Here is a 13,612-nt window from a genome sequence, read left to right on the forward strand (position 1 = left end):
AGGTCAGGTGTGGTTTGCAATTAAGCTCCATTTACTTCAATGGAACTGACTTTCAAACCTCACCCAATGTGGAGACAAGAGTGGTGCAAAAGTGGCCATCTTTTTGTAGCACTGGATAAACCCTTTAAGAGTTCTTCAATAAAAGCTGTTGCCAACGCTGTTCAGCATAAGTTATTTCAGGTAGTTGGGGTGAAGAGTTGACACCACACCGCACCCTTCGGGTTCTATTCACCTGTCTGCAGTCATACAACAGTGGCCCTTTCACCATGCTGAATATCTGCCCACAGCCGGAGATACCACCGCTCATCATACAGGTCATCATCAGGACACGATGTCTGTCGGAAACGTCTTCTTGCTGTAAACTGATGCATACTACACCTGAATAAATAAGCAAATCTACTTGGTGAGTGCCGGGTCTCTCTTTCTACATATTGTTGGATCCACCCACCTCATGCACCAGCGACCCCTGGAGTGAGTGTCCATTTTCACTGAAGCTACAAAGTAGCCTCATCTGTATAGTGATTACCAATATGTCTAGTCTGGTATATCTTCATAGTGCTCACCTATTGTTATTTGAGGTGTAAAGGAGAAGTCCCATGGAAGGACAAAAACTGCAGACAGGCTGGCCCCTGAACTCCCCTGATGCGCCGTTCCCGGGTCCCGTTCACAGCAGCCGGCTGTCAGCTTCAGCTACAAACCGGGTACATCATGTGTCGCCCGCTCAGCCAATCAGTGACTGCAGTTGTTATCCTTCCATAGGACTTCTCCTTTAAGAAGCCTATACCCTGTCTGCAGAATTTGGGGATCAGGCTAATACCCCTGTTAGTCGTGGGAATGTAGTCAGCAATGCCCTCCCATCACAATATACCCTTACCAGTAATAAAAGATATGAGACACCAACAATGTAACTTTGTGGAATATAAGGCCACAGTGTTTATTTTAAGGAGAACTATCAGTAGGTTAGACGAATCCAACCTACTGATAACCGCCTATTGCGCAGGAGGCGGCGAGGATGACAGTATGTCTCTTACCATTCCTGTGCGGTTAGTAGTGTAATCCTCGGTCCTGGAGCACCATGAGGAGCACTGCCCTGTCCCCCGGAGTGTTGATCTGCCCTCAGCCGTCCCGCTCCTTCTAATGATAATCAATGGAGCAGGCGGATAATCAATGGATCTGGCCGCCCATAACATTAGAAGCAGTGGGCCGGCCGGTATGTTCATGTAAAAAACACAAAGCGATGCATCTAGTGGTACATTTGCTTTAACCCTTGCAGAATAGACATATTTTAATGCGAATAAATATCCACCCCGAATATGGTGACAGCCCCCCAAATAAACCCCATGCCAATAGACACATTGTAAGGGGAGGGTGGGCGGCTACTTGATCTTCTCCGCTTCATCCCGATGTCTGACTGACCAAACCTTCCCGCTGAAATTCTTCTCATCTTTTGGGTCCACATCATGGTCAGGCATGCTTCTCCAATCAGGACGGCCGCTTCCCAATTCAGCCCGGATACCTGTAATCTGCCTAGAGGCCTGGAGACCAACAAATAATCTAGAAAGGTTATAGCATATACTCTGCCTCTCAGGGGGAACCAGAACGAACCATTTAACCTTCTAATGCTCTATATATACTTAACCCTAAAAGCCTCAGCTAGTAAAATGGAGGTGGGAAAGCAGCAGAGCAACAGTATCTGCTCTGGGGGGTTAGACTATTATCTAACATTTGGACTTAATCTCTGGATAGTTTAGTGTGATTGGCTGATGGAACATTACTTGTATAAAAACACCCGTCCACACACTCCAACCTCTCCACCATGGCCTTTTATTTGATGGCCAGACCACTTAATATGTCTTCTCTTCCAAATGCTGCTGTGAAAAGTAAAATGTATGCCAATATAAAACAGCCCTACAGAAACAGAAAAGAGACTGCAGCACTGACAGTGATATAATAATACCTTCATACTGCTACTGAGGAAAATACCCTTTACACAGAAAGATATTACCAATGATCCCCTATGTAATGCCTAAATAATACTGCCACACCAATATCGTTGTCACTACCACCATAGACCATATAGACCTTCTAAAAGATTACAGTGCAGTTACATCCAATAACTCACAGGGGGCTACTTCTCGGATTGCAGTTGTTCATTTTCTCTTTTCCTTTTTTGAGGGGGGACCAGATAATATTTTTTCCAGCCACAATTTATCACTGCAAAACTTACCAGACAAACATTCACATTCTTCCATTCTTCCAGCCCAAACAGTATTAATTTCCCCTTGTTGTCTTGCACAGTGAAGTAGGTTGTAGGGAAGGGTAGGTTGCTTCAGTTAATGTGTCCCCAGTAGATAATTTTCCCCATTAGGTAGGTCCCCCAGTATGTGAATGCCCCTGGTAAGTAGTATCCACAATAGCCAAGTACCCACTATAGATAGTATTCTGAGTTACCAGGTTTCCCTTTGTAGATCGTATCCCCAGTATCTGGGTCCTCTGCTGTAGGTTGTGTCCCCAGGCGCCAGATTCCTCCATCATACTTACCTAACCTCCTATCTCCCATGTGGTGCTCCTGTGTTCCTTCATTATTTGACAGTGGCTGCTGTCAAATGCAAGAATGTCTATGGGCGTGCAGGTTCTAATACCCAATGGGTGCTGGAAACCACCAGGGTCACAGTTGGCACTTGAGGAAGTTTGTGCCGGGAGGAGTTTCAAGCTGTTCGTGTAAGTGATTTTTTGGAACTCAGCAATGGCCAAGTGAAGACATGCGTTTGTCTTTAGGATATTTTCTGACATATCCTGACAAGAAGCCATATATATTTATATATATTTTTTAAATAAAGTGTTTTTTATTAATAATTTTTTCTTATATTATAAAACAATCCAGAATTCTTGCAGTGCAATAATAAGCTGACGTGTCCTGATTTGTAATGATCACTTTACAGCCGTCTCCAACAGAAGACAGAGAAGATGGGATCAATCCATTAAAAATAGGTTATGCTCAGAATTTAGCCTCCCCTTTCCTACATAATAACTTTTGCACAGGCCGCACAGCATGCCAAGAAAATGCCCATAGAAAGTAATAGGATCTGCTACAGACCGTTCTGCCTATGGCCATGGGGCTTGCTGTAAAGCATAGTTCTAAATGCTGTTATATGCAGTGCAGGCAATAGGTTTCAATATTTGACTGTAATGAATAAAAATATAGAAGAAGATAAAAATCTAGAATATATACTTAAAACATCTACCAAAAATAGTGAAATAAATCCAGTATAAACAAATAATTGTAAATACATTACATTCTATAGGCCCCATTATATGTAATATAAGAAATAATATGCCCTATATACTATTAAATGTCTTTAACCTCATAATATTGTTTCCAAATATACTATTTATTACACCTCATCATATATTGTACCATATATATATATATATATATATATATATGCTGTAACACGTCATGCTGCATTATATGCTGTATAGTATGTCTTATGCCGTCTATGTTATAAGAATAATGGATCATTTTTAGAAGTTATAGATTATCCTCCAGTTGTTAAATATCCCTATATAAGAGATTAGAAGACACTAAAACTTTAGATCACAACAATTTTATTATATTATTATAATAACAAAACTAAGCAGAATTTTCATACCAATATGATTTCTGAAATAAATCACAAATGACATCAAAGCTGAAAGGTAAATATTTTTTTACAAAATTTGTTAAACAAAAAAAGCGAAGTCGTAAAGTATTTGAGCTTCTTCCAATGGACGATCTGTTATCTGTCTTTTATAAGTCTGTATATATCTCCCATCAGGATCAGGAAACCTCAGTGTTATCAGAGCAGCCGCACAAGAGGGAACGGGTCTTCTGTTATATTGCATCTATAAAATAATGATAAGGATTGATAATACACAGTAACAGATATATATATATATATTGCTGGTATATATAGAGGGATTGCTGCGTTAGCCCAACTACACATGAATCGGGAATAAAAAAAAAGTGACACAAGAGGCAATTCCCCTTTCAATCCAGTGTAGTGTGACTTCTATCCGGCGTCCAATAAATTGTGACGCTACAGTGCAAGGACACCGGATGTGCTAACAACATGATGGGAGATTGGCCGATACAGGTGAAATACATGGAGGGATTTGTGTCTCATTCTGACAAAACAGATTTATCTGACAGATTTTGGAAGCCAAAGCCAGGAACAGACTATAAACAGAGAGCAGGTGATAAAGGAAAGACTGAGATTTCTCCTCTTTTCAAATCCATTCCTGGCTTTGGCTTCCAAAATCTGCCAGATAAATCTCTCTGTGTAAACGCACCATTATGGACCTTAATAATAACATTTCCATCCACTAACTATTAAAGGGAGACTAAACGTATACATTGCTTTAATAAAGTTATACTACTTTGTAAAATAGCTTTATTAATATAAAAGTATATTTTTTTCTATTTACATATATACTTCCATTGATTGGCAGCTGTAAGAATGACATGGGTCCTCTCTGCTGCCACCAATGTTTGTGTCGGGAACTGCAGGGCTATATAAGACCTACAGTTCCAGATCCCCTACTCTGCTCAAATGCTTCTGAACAGCGCTATACAGAGCAGGGTCCTGTTCCCCCTGTGTTCTGTATATTCTTATATACAGCACCTGGGAGGAAACAATCACTGTGTCCAGCAGCCTGTGCACATGAGCGGCATTGCTATCACTGGTCACTGTGCTAGATGCTAGAAGCAGAGCGCAGAGCAGGGGAACGGGAACTACAAGTCTTAGATAGCCCTGCAGTTCCACACAAACATTGGTGGCAGCAGAGAGGGCCAACTAATCGGAGTATATACATACATAAAAAATTTAAATAAAATTAAATTATATTACAAAGTAATAACGTTACTAAAGCAAAAACTTTTCTTCAGTCTCTGGAGTACCCCTTTAATAAATAAAAAATTATTCTGTGAAACAATGTTAGTTAGTGGGAGGCATATAGAAGGATGGCAGAATGGACAGATATGAAGACTTCAAACATACTGTACAGTCAGGGGCTGGCTGGCAAATTTTAGCCTGGGGGGCAAGCACACAGCACTGGCCCATGAGTAGCAGGCTAGCGGCCCATCCTTTAAGGACTAATCTGGCTCTTACCTACTATTACCCTCCCCAAATCAGTGTGGGGAAAGTAGATGCCACACATGCCACAGAATTATAGTATTGGGGCCAGTGCTCCCAGCCATGAACAGCCATTGTGATTGGCTGTGAAGACCAGCCCCAATACAACCATCAGCGCTTAAGGTCCAGCACCAAATCTCTGCAGTATCAGCTGTTAGAGGATTTTTTGTTCGTATGTTCTACAACTCCCAGCATATCCTGAGGGCTTCAGGCTGTCAGTAAATGCTGAGAGTTGTAGTGTCTGCAGCTGGTATATATGGAGGATCCTAGGTGTATTGTATACTGGAGGCTTTGTGGGAGATCAGTATACATAGATCTGTAGGGGCTCATTGTGTGGGAGTGACCCCGAACAGCACTAATAGGGGATAGAACAAATATATAACATGACCTTATTATCACCATACTGTAAATATCACAGTTCCATCACACTGTTACTGACCAAATGCAGTACACAATATTACCAATAATACCTGTATACAAAAAAACTTATTATCACCTCACAACCATTACCACCAGATAGTAACTAATACCACCAATACCATAACTGAAATCCAGTATACCAAGACCAATAATAACAGTAAATAAGAAACATATATTATCACCTAACTGGGACCACCACCATTACCATCCCCATACCATTACTAAATAACTTCCATTGTACAAATACCAGGATCATCCCCATACACATCTTCTCTGATCAAAGCCGCTCACTTTTCGCTTACTTCTCCATCATGCCCAGCCATCATGAAGACTTTTCCCGTACACAACTCGTCTGCATAGAATCTGCCAAACATTTTAGGGTTCTCGCTCATACAGTATAGACATCCTCTGTGCCCCCATACAGGAGTTAGGCCCCCTCTGTGCATCCATATAGTAGTTGGGTCCCCTTTCTTCTGTGCCTTCCATAGTAATAATGTTCCCTGTCCTGCTGTGGCCTTCATATAGTAATTAAGGCCCCTGTGCTGTGTCCCCATAGTAATAATGCCCCCTGTGCTGTTCCTCCATAGTAATAATGTCTCCTACTGTGTGCCCATAGTAATAATGCAGCAGGCAGGAGTGGTAGCACAGAGCAGTGAGGAAGAGGGGGGCTAGCTGGCTGAGTGAGGTCAGGTGTTGCTGGGGGTTTAGTGCTTGGGCTACTGCCGGCACCTTCATAGTAGCCAGTGCCCCATATAGTAGCCAATTCCACCCTCATAGTGCCCCATCTAGAAGTCAAATCCCTCCATAATGCCCCATATAGTAGCCAGTCCCCCATATAGTAGCCAAATCCCTCCATAGTCCCCCATATAGTAGCCAGTGCCCCATATAGTAGCCAAATCCCTCCATAGTCCCCCATATAGTAGCCAATTCCCCCCTCATAGTGCCCCATCTAGTAGTCAAATCCCTCCATAGTGCCCTATATAGTAGCCAGTCCCCCATATAGTAGCCAAATCCCTCCATAGTCCTCCATATAGTAGCCAGTGCCCCATATAGTAGCCAATTCCCACCTCATAGTGCCCCATCTAGTAGCCAAATCCCTCCATAGTGCCCCATATAGTAGCCAATTTCCCCCTCATAGTGCCCCATCTAGTAGCCGATCCCTCCAATAGTGCCTAATATGGTAGCCCATTCCTCCATAGAGCCCTATAATGTAGCCAATCAACCATAGTGCCTCATATAGTAGCTAACTCACTCATTTCATAGTGCCTCATATAGTAGCCAATCCCCACTCCATAGTGCCCCATACAGTAGCCAATCTCCCCCATAATGCCCCACATAGTGGCCAATTCCCCCCCACCATAGTGCCCAATGTAGTAGACAATTCCCCCCCCCGCCATAGTACTCTATATAGTAAACAATTCCCCCCTCCATAGTAATGTATAGTAGACAATTCCCCCCTCCATAGTATCCCATATAGCAGCCAATTCCCCCCTCTATAGTGCCCCATATAGCTGCCAATTCCTCCCCCCCATATAGCAGCCAATTCCCCCCTCTATAGTGCCCCATATAGCTGCCAATTCCTCCCCCCCATATAGCAGCCAATTCCCCCCTCTATAGTGTCCCATATAGCTGCCAATTCATCCCCCCCATAAAGCAGCCGATTCCTCCCCCCTCTATATAGCAGCCAGTTCCCCCCTCCATAGTGTCCCATATAGCGACCAGTCCCCCCACAATATCTCACCTGTCACTGGTTCCTCTCCAGCGCGCGCTCCCCCCTCTCATCTTTCGGTGTCAGGCAGCAGGGTTCAGAGACGCTGCCTGTGCGGGGTGTCCCTACAGATAGAGGCTGCAGGTCACATCCGGTGCCGGCAGCGTCTCTGTACCCTGCTGCGTGCGCCGGACGATGAGAGAGGAACTGCTGGGGAGCGGGACAGGTGAGTTGCGGTCCCCGCACCTAAGGATTAGATTGAAGCGCCTGCGCTGCTAATCGGAAGCTGAGGGCCGACCCCGGACTGAGGGAGCTGCCTGACACTCGGTCCGGCAGCGGCCCTCAGCCTCCGATTAGCAGCGCAGCCGCGGCGCTGCTAGTTAATCTAGGGCCGGGTCAGTCTTTCCCAAGTATATTATAGGGCTGGCCCGGCCCTATAATGTACTTGGGAAAGACCGGCCCGGGGGGCAAATGCCTCCCTGCCCCCCGGCCCAGCCCGCCCCTGTGTACAGTGGAGATGTATAAGTTATGTAGTGTGATGTACATACCAACTCAGGTCAGACCTTCTCAGCGACTCTCCCGGTTCTCCATATTTCCATCTCTCTCTTCTTGATTGATCTTCCCAGGATTATTAGTAACACTGTGATCTTCACCCCGGGTGCAGCTCTTCATCTTTCATCCTTTCTATAAGATTATGTATATTCTAATGTTAAAAGAAAAAAATAATAACTACATGGTTCTTGTGATAATGAAAAACTTTCTATAAGTGACACAATATCAGGGTATAAGAGCTATAAATGGGAGGAAACATTAGATAAAGAATAGTTATGGCATACCGGCTCTTCTTCTTCCAGCCCATCCACATCCAAGCCACGATCCAGAATTATCTCCTCTGTTTCAGAGATCTAGAAAGATCATTTATAACATTTTATTTAATAAAAGAAAGAAGAATTTCCCTTGTTATCGATATGGTAATCCACCGGATTTCCCTCTGGGCCAAAATTTTTGCTCTATCCCCACCACAAACAGAGGGGTAAATGTGATCTATGTCTCTTACCCTTAGGCCGGACAGATATTGTTTGAGGTGTCTTGGTATTGGACATAAAGAATGGGTGTCTTCAGTCTCCCTGGCAGCTATGATGCCACGAACATGTTCACAAACACAGATCTTCCATTGTCTAGTAGTGAGGTCAACATAAATTTTTCCACACGGACAAACTGCAAAGTAAATTACATACTCAGTAATTGTATACAATGTGTAATTTCCTAGAACCATCAGGGCTAAAATATGTGTTTGTTTCCTCTACATTACAGTAGGCCACACATTTCCTGTATTGTTTGGTGCCCCAGTTGGGCCCCCTGGTTACAAAAGGGTTAGTGGGCTTACCCATTGTATAGTGGCTTCACACAAGTATGTCACGTAGGTTTTTGGATCTCCTAAACGTCTTAGCGGGCTGCTTAGTGAGGCTTTTTGCTAGGGATGGATCACTTTAAAGCTCTGGCCAGAATTTCTCCAAAATGGATCTCGCATCATGAGTCCTAGAATTATAAGTGCAAATAAATCTTGTTACGTCCTCCCTCTTGTTTCTAGTTTTTTCTTTTTTTTATTGAAACTCAATAATTCATTCCTGTCACTTTATTTTACCTGTGTATAAGCTTTATGTATGGTCTTTCTGCCATACCCCTCTCCTGGAACCTGTCAGCCAGTTCTTCTGCCTGCCTTTCAAAGTCTGATGTTTCTGAACAAATTCTTTTTGTCCTACAGGAAAATTGTCCGCTAGAGGCCTAGGATGAGAGGAAGTGGCATGTAATAGAGTGTTTGCTGCTGTCGGCTTCCTGTAAACACATGTAGAATTCTTACCTGATGTTGATATCTTGATTTTCACATCCAAGAACTTCAACATTTCCTTGCTATGTTGGTAGGTCAATCTGATGTTCTGTTTATTGATATTGATGCCATGTATGAACTTTTCAAGATCCTGAGTCTTCCCCTGCCAAATGAAAATCAAATTATCACTATAACGTTCTTGATATTGTACTTTTTCAGTCTGAGGGACCGGAGAGATCACAACGATGTCCCTCTCCCACAGCATATGAGGGCGCACAAGATGCCCCCATTGCTAAAGCAAATGCCAATGAATCCACAATAAACTTACCAAGCTCCAGGTCCTATTGGCTCATTGACAGAAAACACGTGACCGCATCCAAACCATCCTCGTGTTTGATTGACGTGTATAAAGCCTCCACATGACATGTGACAAGGGATCATATCCTCCAACACTTGAATTCCGTCCAATATCTTTATTAGGTCTGTAGTATCCTTCAAGTATGAAAGCAAAAGTTCAGCCAGTGGTAGCAGGTAAAAATCAATGAATTTACAGCAATAGTCTGTCAAGCTATTTACCCCCGATATAATTGGGGATAGTTAGGGAACGCACTTGTGTTTATGGATTATTCCTCCAATAACTCCTCCAGTATTGCCGCTGCCCGTCGTTATTCCTCCGAATCCAATAAAATAGTGTCTGTTCTTTTTGTATGCAATTTCTTTACAATCAATTTGCACGCAAATACATTGAGGTCCTTTACTGTAGTAAGAAAAATCAAAATTAGAGGAAGGTGAGAAAGAAAAGGCCAAGACTGAGTACCCCGCCTGGGCCTCACTCAGTGTGGTATCAGAGAGGGTGATTACCTTGGATTTATCATCTTTTCTCCCCATCTTTGTTCGATTTGTAATTGTATTAATTCCCTCCGCCTTCGGTTTGGCACCTAGACGTCTTGGATCTCTTGAGACTGATAACGTGGTGCTCACCCGGTTCTCCATAGTTCCATCACTCTCTTCTTCATTGATCGTTCCAGAATCATTAGTAACACAGTGATCTTCACCCCGGGGTGCAGCTTTTCTTCTTTCTTTTATCCTTTCTATAAGATCAAGTAGTTCCTAATGTTAAAAGTAAAAAAAAATAACCGCATGGTTCTTACAATATTGAAAAACATTCAAAAAGTGACACAATATCAGGGTATAAGAGCTACAAATGAGAGGAAACATTAGATAAAGAATAGTTATGGCATACCGGCTCTTCTTCCTCCAGCGGATCCACATCCAAGCCACGTTCCAGAATTCTCTCCTTAGTTTCAGAGATCTAGAAAGATCATTTATAACATTTTATATAATAATAGAAAGAAGAAGAATATTCCCTGTTACCCACAGCAACCAATCACAGTGCATCTTTTATTTTACCAGGGATCGTGGATATTTTAAAAGTTGAACTGTGACTTGTTACTATGGGCGAGGACAGACATTACTACTGTATGGCATGGGCCATATTAACCTCTAAGGCCTGAACGTTATTAACTATACTCCGGTCATTACCCGCACATATATCAGTTTTCTATGGGACTATACCATGTACCTGTATGGGCAGCTTCAGAACAATTGTAACACATATATCTTTAATGAAAAAAAATGTAAATTACCGTTGTATATGCCGTAGTGATTGTCCAGATGAGGACACCATTCTGGTTCTGGGTGTGTAGGTGTACTGATGTCTGGCGCACCCAAGACGGTACGATGGTGCTGTGAGGCTTCCTTACATATTCATCAGGCTCTCTGTATCATCACAACAGACTGTATAAGAGGATGTTTCCCAACCCGTCCCTCCTAGGGGAACCCCTACCAAATAATGTTCTACAAATACAAAAACGTCTAAAAAGACACAATGCACAATACCTATAGATCTCTGTTGGCCATATAGGTTACGGTGCTGTCATATACACTGATTCACAGCTGACGTCATCTTTTATCGTTCACTTTCCCGTTTGTTCTACACCCGGCTCAGAACGCCATGACAATTTCTTCCATCTTCATCTGTGGAGAACCTGCCAGACAAACATCTTAGGCTCCGGACGTTTCCAGCAACTTCCTTCCCTTTTCCCCACCTATATATATATCATATTAATGTGAGATATTAAAGGGTGAATCTTCTTGATGGGAATGGAGCCTGAATTGTCTCTAGATGTAATTGGCGCCTCCTCCTCCAGACACTGTAGGCGATATGGGCGTCCTGTCTTTCCATTTCAGAAATTAAATGGGGCTTCTCCTGCCTCATATGAGACAAATGAAGCCTCCTGGTGGTAATAGGGCCTCATTTGTATCTAGATGTTATAGGCGCCTCCTCCAAACTCCTGTAGGTGATAAATTGGTCTTGTCCTCCCGTTTCTGGTATTAAAGCGGGGCTCCCCCTGCCCCATGTGGCAAACGAATCCTCCTGGTGGTAATGGCACCTCATTTGTCTCTAGATGTTCCTGGCGCCTCCTCCGGACTCCTCTAGTTGTTATGGGAGTCTTGTCCTCCAGATTGTGATGTTATAGCGGGGCTCCTCCTTCCCCATATGAGACAAATTATTCCTCCTGATGGTAATGGCGCCCTATTTGCCTCTAGATGATAAAGGGGTTATTTGGGTGTCTTAGACGGTATGACTTCTCCTTAATCTATGGTAGCTCACATCGGGCTTGGTCTTGGCTCATACTGACATATTTTAATCGGACAAGAAGGGGTCAGGCTGAATTGGTGGGGCTGGTGCAGTGCTGTGACCACCACATGTGGGCGAAGCCAGTCTCACCGGCGGTGGCCAAAGTATATACAATGTTGAGACAACATGGTCAGCATTGTACTTAAATTGGTTGCCACTGGTTTCGTCCACATGCGGTGATTGCAGAATAATACCTGCCCACCGCCTCAGCCTGCCCCCTATATGCCAGATAGGAAGGTATCAGGATGAAATGACACCAAGCTGGGAGTGAGCAATCAGTGAGAAAGAAAAAAGGCATAGTTCTTCAGCTCCCAGGATAACCCCTTTAAGGGCGCCTCCTCCAGACTCCTCTAGATGTTAAGGTCTTGTCCTCCAGATGATGATGTTAAATGGGGGCCTCCTCCTGCCCCATGAGGCAAATGTATCCTCCTGGTGGTAATGGCGCCTCATTTACCCCTAGATGTTCTTGGTGCCTCCTCCGGACTCCTGTAGGTGTGAAGTGAGTCTTGTCCTCCAGATGATAAGTGGGGGCCTCCTCCTGGCCAATGAGGCAAATGAATCCTCCTGGTGGTAATGGCGCCTCATTTGCCTCTAGATGTTCCTGGCGCCTCCTCCGGACCCCTCTAGTTGTTATGGGAGTCTTGTCCTCCAGATTGTGATGTTATAGCGGGGCTCCTCCTTCCCCATATGAGACAAATGATTCCTCCTGATGGTAATGGCACCCTATTTGCCTCTAGATGATAAATGGGTTATTTGAGTGTCTTAGAAGCTATGACTTCTCCTTAGTCTATGGTAGCTCACATCGGACTTGGTCTTGGCTCATCCTGACACCTTTTAATCGGAGAAGAAGGGGTCAGGCTGAAGTAGTGGGGCTGGTGCAGTGCTGCGATCACCACATGTGGGCGAAGCCAGTCTCACCGGCGGTGGCCAATGTATGAACAATGTTGAGACAACATGGTCAGCATTGTACTTAAATTGGTTGCCACTGGTTTCGTCCACATGCGGTGATTGCAGAATAATACCTGACCACCGCCTCAGCCTGCCCCCCATAAGCCAGATAGGAAGTATCAGGATAAAATGACACCAAGCTGGGAGTGAGCAATCAGTGAGAAAGGAAAAGTCATAGCTCTTCAACTCCCAAGATAACCCCTTTAAAGGTGCCTCCTCCAGACTCCTCTAGATGTTAAGGTCTTGTCCTCCAGATGATGATGTTAAATGGGGGCCTCCTCCTGCCCCATGAGGCAAATGTATCCTCCTGGTGGTAACGGCGCCTAATTTGCCTCTAGATGTTCTTGGCGCCTCCTCCAGACTCCTTTAGTTGTTATGGGAGTCTTGTCCTCCAGATTGTGATTTTATCGCGGGGCTCCTCCTTCCCCATATGAGACAAATTTTTCTTCCTGGTGGTAATGGCGCCCTATTTGTCTCTAGATGTTCCTGGCGCCTCCTCCGGACTCCTCTAGTTGTTATGGGAGTCTTGTCCTCCAGTTTAGGATGTTATAGCGGGGCTCCTCCTTCCCCATATGAGACAAATTATTCCTCCTGATGGTATCGGCGCCCTATTTGCCTCTAGATGATAAAGGGGTTATTTGGGTGTCTTAGGAGGTATGACTTCTGCTTAGTCTATGGTAGCTCACGTCCGACATGGTCTTGGCTCATAATGACACCTTTTAATCGGACAAGAAGGGGTCAGGCTGAATTGGTGGGGCTGGTGCAGTGCTGCGATCCCCACATGTGGGCGAAGCCAGTCTCACCGGCGGTGGCCAATGTATGTACAATGTTGA

This window comes from Dendropsophus ebraccatus, chromosome 13 (genome assembly GCF_027789765.1).
Source record: "Dendropsophus ebraccatus isolate aDenEbr1 chromosome 13, aDenEbr1.pat, whole genome shotgun sequence".
Classification (NCBI taxonomy): domain Eukaryota; kingdom Metazoa; phylum Chordata; class Amphibia; order Anura; family Hylidae; genus Dendropsophus; species Dendropsophus ebraccatus.